This window comes from Salvelinus sp. IW2-2015, unplaced genomic scaffold (assembly GCF_002910315.2).
Source record: "Salvelinus sp. IW2-2015 unplaced genomic scaffold, ASM291031v2 Un_scaffold4730, whole genome shotgun sequence".
Taxonomy (NCBI): Eukaryota; Metazoa; Chordata; class Actinopteri; order Salmoniformes; family Salmonidae; genus Salvelinus; species Salvelinus sp. IW2-2015.
Window position 1 is genome coordinate 86,687 of NW_019945999.1, and position 11,995 is coordinate 98,681.

Below are 11,995 nucleotides of genomic sequence, written 5' to 3' on the forward strand. Positions count from 1 at the left end.
GGAATAGTAGCCCAGACCCATGATGAGCCTTATCGAGGCCGGTGGGGGGGTTGAGACTATGGACAACACCGTACGAGGCCGCCAGAGCATAAATCAAATATATTTGTAAACTCCCATTTGAGAACAGTGAGGAGCAGACAGGCCCCTAGACGGGGATTATCTTAGAACACATCTAAGATATTACTGAGGTGTACCACACTGGTCYTAAAGGAAGTCCAGTGGACTTGTCCACCTCCAAAACAAATGGCAACAATAATCATTCCTTGCCATGTGTAGTAGTCACTACAAGACAACTAGTAAAATGCTCTGATCATGTATTCCTGTAGGATAACATTTCAGAATAAATCGGTAGGACGACTGGACCCCTTGAGTACCAGTACCAATACCACAGTCAGCCCAGCAACACTCAGTAAGAGGATTGGTAACCTCACAAGTTAAATTGCTATTGATAATAGCAACATAGGAGCCACTCGGAGTGCAGCGCGGGGAGGGGAATCTCCATTGCACTCTTCCAATGGTTACACACGCCACTAATAAATAGAACCCTCCGTTCAGGAGAAAAGTTATTAGAAGTCAGGAACCACGATCACACCACGTACGACTGGTCTAATACCTAGGGTACTTCCGTCATGATGTTAGCTCCTCCGTGGATAACATAGCTATGAAGAATACTTCTTCATACCTACTGCCACTACAATAGTGGAAGACAGTGACTGGTAGTAAAACCACTACAGACTCCCTCGACACCAATTCTGACTGACCTCCAGGCATTGACCTGAAAATTACCTGACTACGTCAGACTCATTCTGAACAAGTTGTAATCTGCCAGGATACTTGGTTTCCTTCCCTTGACATGTGCGCTTGTTTAAGCATAAACGCACATGCACAACGGAACATCCAGTTAGGATTTATGCTAGGATCACTTAAGGGTCCGAGCAAAATACCAGCCTTAGTAAAGTTGAACATTTATTTTGAGGCCTTTAACTCTACAGCTACAGCACTCACCAGTTTTCTTCTCAGAAGTCCATAGGTCATCCCTGTAGACTGCCCAAAACTAGTGCCTTACAGCTGTAGACGTATCATATAGTTATCAACTTAGGATAGTACCCTAACCAACACCCCGCAAATTAGAAGAGCCCTAGATATGACATTAGACAATGCCATGATAGGGTCATTTTGCCAAGACCATGGACGTAGATAGAATACAGTCCAATTAGATGGTTACGGTGGCATAACTATATTTTGTTTTGTTTATGCTTTCATTTCATTTTGTTTCATTTTCTTCGGCATGTAGAAAGTGATAGAGCCATAAACAACTTCCCRATACAACCATCAGTAGTGCCACAACGCCGCTCATTTGGGAGGAAATGTAATGATATATTTCATGAGTGTGTGTGCGTTGTTAACATCTGCCTAAGTTACTGCCCAGATCTTCCAGTCTGGACGACCGGACTACGGGTCCGGAACGGCGATCCCAATCCGGACCTCCGCTGCCCAGCCATGGAGCAGACTTCTTCATTTGCAGACACCCTACCCGGGTCGTCCACCAGATGGGGACCACAACGATGGTCCACAACCAGGACAACCCACGGTCATTTTTATGTTGGTTTGCAACATGCAGGTTAATCGCAAGATTGAACCCAACATGGGGGGACTGTCATGACGTTGGCAGTGGGGGTAGGTTTATGACAGTCATAAATACCTCTTTCCCCCCTCCCCCGTTCCTCTTCCCTACTGATGTGACATAAGAAAACCCCTTGGTTAACATAGAGATTCTGGGGACATCAGAAGGTGGGGGGAATGAACTATATTCTGGAAATCCGACCAACTGAACATATGCGGTGGTACTTAACCTTTCACGAGCCTCTACCCCGGATCCGGGAGCACCCCCCACACCCCCGACACACAATTCATTACCCTAGCAATAGCTTCAAAAGTAGATAGTAGCATCTAAATATAATTAAATCACAATCCAAGACACCAGATGAAAGATACACCATCTTGTGAATAAAGCACCATTTCAGATTTTAAAATGTTTTACAGGGAAGACAAAATAGTAAATCTATAGCTAAACACGTTAGCAAAATACACCACTATTCCTAACTCCATCAGTTCTTACTCCTTCAGGTCTATCACCAATTCGGCTCAACTAAGAATATTGATATCCACTAACCAAGAAAAAACTCTTCAGATGACAGTCTGATAACTATTCATGGTAATGGATAGTTTTTTTAGAAAAAAAGTGCATATTCAGGTAGAAATCACAGTTTAACAATTGGCACCACCATCACAAATCGACTAGAATTACTAGATTAGAGCAACGTGTAATGACCAATTTACTCATCATAAAACATTTCATAAAAATAGACAAAGCATAGCAATGGAAAAACCAGTTCTTTGTGATTTCAGACCATATTTTAGATTTTCTAAGCGTTTTTTCAGCGAAAACACAATAAATCGATAAGTTAGCATACCCAATGAACAAACGTTACCAGAGCATCGATTCCAGCCAAAGAGCGCTATAACGTAATCACCGGCCAAAATATATAATTTTCACTAACCTTGCTCAGAATTCTCCGATGACACTCCGTAACATCATTTTACAATATACATATACAGTTTGTTCGAAAAGGTGCAATTAGCCATAACAAAACCGTGTACACAATAAAAATCTAGGAAAAAGCCTCAACCTAAATGTGACGTCATCTACAGAGTGATCTAGTTTTAATTGAAAGCTATCATATTGACTAAAAAATACAGGGTTGACAGCAATCGAAAGACCAATATTCTTAATGCACCGCGGAATGTAATTTTAAAATTATCTTACTTTTCAATACCAGGTTGGCCAATGAAGCTATACCAAACAACAATGGCTGAATTAATGCGTTTAAAATTTTCGACAGAAACACGGTTTATCATATTAAATATTGTTACTTTGAGGCTGTTCTTACCAATATCTTGGGCAATGGTAACCTTTCTAGTTATCAAAACGTCTTTGTCGATAGATGTCTCTAGTCCTTTCGAAATGTCCACAAACCAACGACCGATCCTAAAACGTGTTCCAAACTTTTTCAAGAACGCACAACAAAGAATTCCTCAAATGCACTAAAAAACGGATATAAATTGATATAAAACGGCTCATTAACTACATATGATGTTTTAAAAACACTAATAACGACTGAAAACATGACGGAGAAATATTGCCTGGTTAGAAAACGAATTTGGAACAGGCAGGTCCGATGGCTTACGCTTGAGGCGCACGTTGAGAAAGAGGGGTCTCCTGTACATTTTTGTCATTTATAATGGCTGTGAACGTTCCATCGACTATCATCTGAAACGTGATGACGTACAGACACCAGAGGAAGACGGTAGGCAGTGTCGGGTTCCTTCAATAGCATTTCACTGTGGCCTTATAACAGACCCCAGATCAGAGTAAAATTCTGAAATCTGGAACCCTGTCATGAAAAGCTGCTGTAGAACATAGTTCTGTAGCCATCAGAGACAAAATCCAACTTCTAGAAACTAGAAGTGTCGTTTCTATCCAAAATAAGTAACAATAATATCGCATTAATTGGTAACGATCAATGAAATTAGCACGAGGCAGTTTAATGTTGGAACAAACATATGCTATGCGGAACAGCACGCCCCTATAGTTCGCAAGAAGTTAAGTGTATATATGTATTGCGGTTTGCCCTCTGACACATATCCATCCATGATAGAAATGAAATAAACTCTATGTGGAAAAGTCCTAAACGTACAGAGGTATCGGCATTCCATGAATTGTTGTTTAAAATTCAAATGTTTGATATGAGATTATTTGTGAATGAGATTGAAATGTAATTGTAGCTATCAAATGAGAGATCTGGGTTTTACATAAAATTTGACTTGGCTCTGCTCAAGGCCCAGGACGGGCCGCCTGTGAAAGAGACAGTGGGTTACCTTAACTAGACACACGCCCCTCTCCCTCCACTATAAAAGCCATTGACTCACAAATATAACTTTCTGTTCTCGGGCACACCAGGATGACGAGTCCTGTGTCAGAGAATGGTTCAAGACAATAACCTACAGAAACTCCGGCAACATCAGCATGGACTTTGAATTGTGAATGGTCATGAACTTTGAACTCTGTTTCACTACAGAAGTGAATCTCCTAAACCGTTGAGTAGCAACAGCTAAACGCAGGTTAGGAACGGACAGTCCGAGTATCCCGTCTTCCACACACAACGTTAACTACAACGTATCCCGGTGACTACCCAGAGACATTCTCCAAAGTACAGTAGACTCCGGTTGGCGATACGGCTTCCATCTACCACCACAACCTAACTGAAGCGCAGCTCAGAGTAAATATGTATTGCATTTTCCTTTTCAAATGGCCGGTAATTTAGAATGCATAAGATACTGTATTTCGAATAAGCACACGCTTCGGCCCACCTGTTCCATCTCCCGTCTTCACTAAAACCCGCCCCTTTCCTTTGTGTAGCAAGCTGTCATATCCTATTCCGCCCGCTAGGGATATTTTCTGTATGACGAATTTGTGATCAAGTTATGATTTAATGTATATGTGTGATTCTGTGGTGATTAGTTTAGGTATTTAGTAAAATAAATAATTAAACCCAATTTTGTATGCTGATTCAACTTGTTAGCACAGGATTCTTGCAGATATCAAGGGACTACAACTTTCAGATGACCGACGAATAAAATTAACGATTAATGTGACTGCTGTTTAGTAAAACTATTACTAAATCTTTAAAGAGTTATTCGAAGATAACAGCTCTATAAATATTATTTCGTGGTGTCTCTCTAGTTAATGAATATTTAACAGATTAGCTTCAATCAGGTAATAATAATAGGAAAATATTTTATAGAATAGATGTCATGAGCAATTAATCTGTGCAAGTACAAAGAGACGAAAGTTCATAAAAATGAATATGGGAGTAAACGGGTTCATTGAGTGCGCTTAATAACTTGGGTGGAATCGGCCCTCAGAGGAGGAATGTATTATATGAAAAGTTTTCTATTCCATCTTTATTTGAAATGAAACCTCATAACAGACAAGCTGCTGCACACAATTTGTAAAAACTTGTTGGGTTGGTTGTTCTCTAGATCTAGAACCCAAACAGGTTGGGTTGGTTGGTATGGGTAGGTATAACTACGGACAATGAACACAATCGCATTTATCAAGGAAATGTAATGCACAGAGATACCGTCACGAGATTCCAAGGCCCTTTGTCATCATTCATCCAAATATGTTTCAGCCACATGTCTCAAGGATCTGTACACATTGTGTGTGTGTGTGTGTGTGTGTGTGTGTGTGTGTGTGTGTGTGTGTGTGTGTGTGTGTGTGTGTGTGTGTGTGTGTGTGTGTGTGTGTGTGTGTGTGTGTGTGTGTGTGTGTGTGTGTGTGTGTGTGTGTGTGTGTGTGTGTGTGTGTGTGTGTGTGTGTGAGAGACTAGTTAATGTATTGCAGAGTTTTTTGTCATCTCTTCCCCCAATGATTCTTGGTTGTACTATTTTAAATCGCTGACAGAAACACGTATCTGGTGGAAGCACTTCATTCTGTTTCTTTGCTTGTAGTATTTGTAGTATTTGTTTACAAAATGAAAATAAAGATACTGCAACTATAAGGTATTTCATATGGTAAAGTCCACTATGTTGTGAGCTGCTGCTTGCATTTGACCAGTTGTCTCAGATAACCAGAATAAATGTCAGTGGTATGTTTTCTGATTTCAGATATAAATACTAACTAGAATCATGTTGATATACACAACCGGTCAAAAGTTTTAGAACACCTACTCATTATTTTTCTTTATTTTTAAAATGTTCTACATAATAATAGTGAAGACATCAAAACTATGAAATAACACGTGTGGAATCAGTAACCAAACAAGGGTTAAACAAATTAAAATATATTTTATATTTGAGATTCTTCAAATAGCCACCCTTTGCCTTGACGATATTATTGTAGTGGTCCTTGAGCCACCTTACAATTCCCACCATTCACTACAGTATTATATATATTTATTATAATTTTTTATTATTTAACTAGGCAAGTCAGTTCAGAACTAAATATTTTTTACAATGACGGCCTAAGAACAGTGGGTTAACTGCCTTGTTCAAGGGCAGAACGACAGATTTTTACCATGTCAGCTCGGGAATTTGATCTAGAAACCTTTCAGTTACTTGCCCAACGCTCTAACCACTAGGCTACCTGCCGTCCCAAATGCATCTGTAGTAGTTATGTATACTTCGGGATACACGTAATTTGTTTAAACTTACTTGGCTTCCGATTGGGTTCCATCGACGAGTTGTCTTCAAACTTGATGGAAAAGCCCATGTTATGCAAGTTGACGTAGTCGTTTCCTGCGATGGCAGCGAAGACTGGGAGAAGCTGTCTGTTGATGTTGACTTGTCTGCAGAAGCCTGTTGTGGTGTATCGCTTGCAGGGGATGTAATTTTGAGAACTCCAGCGTTGCACCGACGCGTTCTGCCACTTAAAATGGGGCAAGGGAAGATATCCTGCCTGGATGTCAAAAATATAAAAGTCACTGTCATTGGACAGYACCGGACAGTTCCACTTTTGAGCCAGTGAGGCTATTTCTTGGTCTGCCTCAAAAATGGCCTGTGTGAARGGCACCTTCAGGCTGGAAAGGACCTCTTTAAAGACTTGTCTGGCAAGGGTTGGTATTAACCTGTCCCCTCGAAGCCCCTTGGACCAATTGTTGGCTGTGTTGATCTTTGATTGACCTCGTTCTCTGAGCGTTTCAAACTTTTTGTCGGTGTGGTCGGAGCCTCCGTCTATAATCACATAAGGTTCAATGCTACAATCTCTCAGAGCCTTAAAGAACTTGCAGACCTGGTCCTCAAAATCATCATAATCCCCTCCATGCTGCTGATCCACACTTGAGTTAAAATAAAGAADGTGGTAGATATTACTACCATCTATGACCACCTTGCTGTTTCTGAAGCGATCATCTGTTAAAATCGCTCCATGYTCATCTATAAATCTGGCCAAACCCTGGATACCCATGATGAGCTTCTTCTAGGATATGATGTCTCTCCAAGTGAAGAGTTTCAGTCACAGGACTATTTATAGCATCGTTACAATGGACTAGTTTCCTTTTAATTAAGTTTCCCTTTCAATACGTCATCTCCCTAATCTCTTTCTGGTCACTTGCTGAGCAGGTCTAGACTAGTTTATGGGAAATCCTATATGAAAATAGTACAGTCTAGAAAATGGTACTACCATGTGGTGTGGCTACCGTGGTGGTGGTGTGGCTACTACGGTGGTGGTGTGGCTTCTACGGTGGTGTGTGACTACCGTGGTTGGTTGTGTGGCTACTACGGGTGGTTGTGTGGGCTACGCGTGTGGTGATGTGGGCTACAACGGTGTTGATGTGGCTACTACGGTGGTGGTGTGGGCTTCTACGGTGTGTGGTGTGGGCTACCTGTGGTGGTGTGTGGGCTACTACGGTGGTGGTGTGGCTACTACTGTGTGTGTGTGGCTACCGTGTGGTGGTGTGGGCACTACGTGGTGGTGTGGGCTACCGTGTGGTGGTGTGGGCTACTACGTGGTGTGTGGCTTCTACGGTGTGTCTGGCTACTACGGTGGTGTGTGGCTTCTACGGTGTGGTGTGGACTACCGTGGTGTGGTGCTGGCTACCGTACTTGTGCCTGGCTCTGGTTGTAGTGAACTGTGGGCTACAACTCGTGGTGATGGCTACTAACGGTGTGGTGTGGCTTCTACATGTGTGTTGGGCATCCATGGTGTGAGGTGTGTGAGCTACTACCGAGTCGTGTGGTTGTGGCTACTACGTTGGTGTGTGGGCTACCTCGGTGGTGTTTGCATACGTCGTGTGGGCTACCGTGGTCTCGTAGGGTGGCTACTACATGTGTTTGGCTTCTACGGTGTGGTGTGGCTTTTACGGTGTGTTGACTACCGTGATGTGGTTGTGACTACCGTGTGTGTGTGGCTACTACGTGGAATCGCTTCCCCAGTGTGGCTACCATGTGTGGTGTGGGGCTGACGCGTAGTGGTGATGGCTAACTACGGTGGTGTGGGCTTCTACCGGTGTGTGGGCTACCGCGGTGGCGGTGTGGGCTACCACGGTGGTGGTGTGGGTGGTGGTGTGGGCTACCACGGTGGTGGTGTGGGCTACCACGGTGGTGTGTCAGTTAAATTGCAGGAGGAGATGGAGTAACAGGTCAAAGGTTTAAATGTGTATTCAGTTAAAATACAAGAGGGGAGTTCCGGTTTAGCAGGTGAATGGAGAAGAAGCTCGTGGACAAAGCTCCTACGTATTAGTTAATTTTGCCAAATATGTACTTTGTGTTCCACTTTCTTACATATCATGTTTGATTGGTGAGTTCGTAAGTTACCTTTTTGATTCAAATGTCACACGACCTGAGGAGCAGAAGACCTGTCAAAAACATGTCAAACGATGTTTAAAATCAATCCTCAGGTTGTTTTTGTCATAAATAATCAATAATATTTCAACCGGACCAAAGCTTCGTCAATAGAAAAGGAGGAACAAGAAAGGCGCGCTCCCGATCACGCGCCGGACTCATGTCTGGAAATTTCCACTGTCCACTCATTGAAAGTGCTGTATTACCCTCATTTTTCAGAGTAAAAGCCTGAAACAATGCCTAAAGACTGGCCACATTTAGAAGAAGCCATAGAGATTGTGAACTGGGTTCTAAGTCTTTGTATGGTGGATAGACTTTCAATGGAAAAACAGCCTTTCAAAATAATAGTACTTCCTGGATGGATTTTCCTCAGGTTTTGGATTTAGGGACAAATTTAGCTCATGGACCCATCTCTTGTATACATCTTCCTAGGCCAGTGTCTGTACCAATGACACCCGTTCTGATTATTTTGCCCTGGAACGTGGGATACGCCAAGGCTGCCCACTGTCCCCCTTATTATTTGCCGTCGCCATTGAGCCCCTTTCAGTAGCTTTACGGGCATCCTCCTCTTTCCAACACTGGAAGGAGTTGAACAAAGGTTATCATTATATGCAGACGATTTGTTACTCTATGTAAATAACCCTGTAACCTGTTAACCTTCTATCCTTTCTATTCTGGAGAACTTTGGCTCCTTCTCCGGTTACAAGATGAATCTACAGAAACGTGAGTGCTTCCAGATCAATCCAGCAGTGCTACAGCAGACAGACTTGTCCTTTCAGCTCTGGTTTCAAAAACCTTGGAGTGAACGTACCTCGTTCATTACATGCTCTTTTTTTCTGCAAACTTTGCTCCCCTTCTTGCGCAGTGATAGGAACGATTAATGCCGTAAYAATTAACAGTTTACCCAAGTCTATTTCAATCTATCCCATTGTTTTTACRAAAGTGTTTTTTCAAGTCAATTAATCAGGCTGTTACCACATTTTTCTGGGGAGGAAAGGTACCCAGAGTCAGTAGATCTTTACTTCAGAGATGGTGTGGGTACTCTGCATACCCCTCTCGCTATACTCACAATCCTGTAGTGCTTTCCACAATTAATTAAAACTTCTTAGGGCTGAGATCCCGTTAACGGGATCGATATGACAACAGCCAGTGAAAGTTCAGGGCGCCAAACCAAATTCAAAACAACAGAATCTCATAATTAAATTTCCCTCAAACATGACAGTATTTATACCTATTTTAAAGGTAATTTTGTTCTTTAATTTGGCCACACAAGTGGTCCGATTTTCAAATAGGCTTATACAGCGAAAAGACCTACAACGATTATGTTAGGTAAGAGCCAGTCACAGAAAAACAGTCAGCCTTTTTCCAGCCAAAGGTGGAAGATCCACAAAAATCAGAAATAGAGATAGGAATTAATGCACCTATATCCCTTTGATGATCTTCATCAAATGACATCATAGGACTTCATGTTACAGCAATTAAATGTTTTGGTTTCGATTATAGTGCATATGTTATTTTTCATAAATCTCAGTAAACGATTTGCGGTGTTATGGTTCCAGTAGTTCCAAAAACATCCGGTGATTTTTTGCAGAGAGCCTCATCAACTTGTACAGAATACTCATTTATAAATGTCTGTAATGAAAATTTAAGAGTGTTACAGTGTTACATGGAACAATGATAGAAAACTTCTCCATTAATGCAACGGCTGTGTGTCAGATTTTTTCAAAAAGTGTTATTGGATAAAAGCAAACATGCAATATCTGAGTTACGGCGCTCAGGAGACCCAACAAGCAAAAAGATTATCTCGCCTATATTGTCAGTCAACAGAAGTCAGAAATTAACATTATAAAATATTCACTTTTCTGTTGATGATCTTCATCAGAATCACTCCCAGGAATCCCAGTTCCACAATACATGTTTGATTTGATTCGATAATGTTCCATCATATTATGTCCAATATAGCTTACTTGTTTTAGCTGCTTTTTGTAAACAAAATCCAAAGTCAACGAAGCGCATTCACTAGGAGCAGACGAAAATGTCAAAAAGTTTCTGTTTCAAGTCCGTAGAAACATGTCAACGATGTATAGAATCAATCTTTAGGATGTTTTCAACATAAATCTTCAATAATGTTTCCAACGGGGAATTCCTTGTCGTGTTAGAAGCAAGTGGAAACGGGAGGCTTACCGTCTCACATGACACAGCATTCACGAGGCCTGTCGGCCACTCTGCCAGAGCACCTGACTCAAAGAGAGCCTTATGAAGAGCTCCTTCTTTACAGCTGAGAGGCTCAAACAAGTTTCTAAAGATGGTTGACATGTTAGTGAGAAAGCCCTTAGGAGTGTGCAAACATGTACCCCAATATCCCACTGTATCTTCATTAGTGAATGAGTCTGAACAAGTCGACCAACTCAAGATTTTCCACACTTCCTGTGATTTTCAGTTCACATATTATTTACAGGCCGTACATTACAATGGATGTGATTGCTCTTTTTTGTAGAGTTTCCTTTCTCCAAGAACCTAACTAGGGCTATACCACCCTGGAGGAGGAATGTATTTGATGCAACAATTGCTCAATAACACATGATCACTTTGACACTGTCAGGTACTGACTACCTTTGTCTGGTTTTCTGTTCTTGTAATTTGGAAATTGAAACCTCATATACTGAAAAAACTGCTGCACACTGTTTGTATAAAACTGGGTTTGGGTGTAGGTTGGCAATGGCCAGTGTATTTAGTTTAGGTTGCTGAGTTGTGTGGTGGGCCATACATGTGGTGTTGGTGGTGTGTGGGCTCCCACTTGGTGGTGGTGTTGGTGTTGGGCTACCTGGTGGGTGGTGTGGCTGGATAGGGTGGTCCGTGGTGGCGTGACGCTACACCGTGGTGTAGGTGGTGGTGGTGGGGTGTGGCTAAGGGTGGTGGTGGTGTGGGGCTTACCGTTGGTTGTGGTCAGTGGTGTGTGTGGGTACAGGTGAGTGGTGGTGAGTGTGGGCTATACGATGTATTGGTGTGGTGTGGGCTACATGGTTAGTGTGCCTTGTGGGCTACAGGTGGTGTGGATGTGGTGTGGGCTACCGTATTGGTGAGTGGTGTGGTTGGGGCTTACCATGGTGGGTGGTGGTGATGGTGTGGGCTACCATGTTGGTAGTGTGGTGGTGGTGGGGCTACCATGTGTGTGTTTGGTGGCTTCGAGTGTGGGGTGGTGGCTTCAGGTGTGTGGTGTGGGCTAACCGTTAGTGTGGTGGGCATTCCAGGTAGGTGGTGGTAGGGGGCTAGCAGTGTGTGTGGTGTTAGGCTACAGGTGGTGGTGTGTGTTGAGCCTTTGGTGGTGGTGCGTGTGTGGGCCTGTGGTGGTGGTGGGTCTACCTGGTGTGTGGTGGTTGTGGGCTACCATTGTGGTGGTGGTGGTTAGGTGTGTGGTGGTGGTGTGGCTACCTGGATGTGGTGGTGGTGTGGGTACCATGGTGTTGGGCTACCGTGGGTTGGTGTTTGGTAGGCGTGGCTGTCGGTGGTGTGTGTGGGCTACCGTGGTGGTGGTAGGTGGTTGGTTATTGTGGATTACCATGGTTTGGTAGGTTGGTGTGGGCTTACCATA

General features: G+C 42.8%; 1 pseudogene; it reads right to left on the reverse strand.

Annotated features, from left to right (window-relative positions):
- The window catches only part of LOC112077594 (single-strand DNA endonuclease ASTE1-like), a 12,404-nt pseudogene extending 5,377 nt beyond the window's left edge, over nucleotides 1–7,027 (reverse strand).
- Between the last annotated feature and the right edge of the window lie 4,968 nt (nucleotides 7,028–11,995).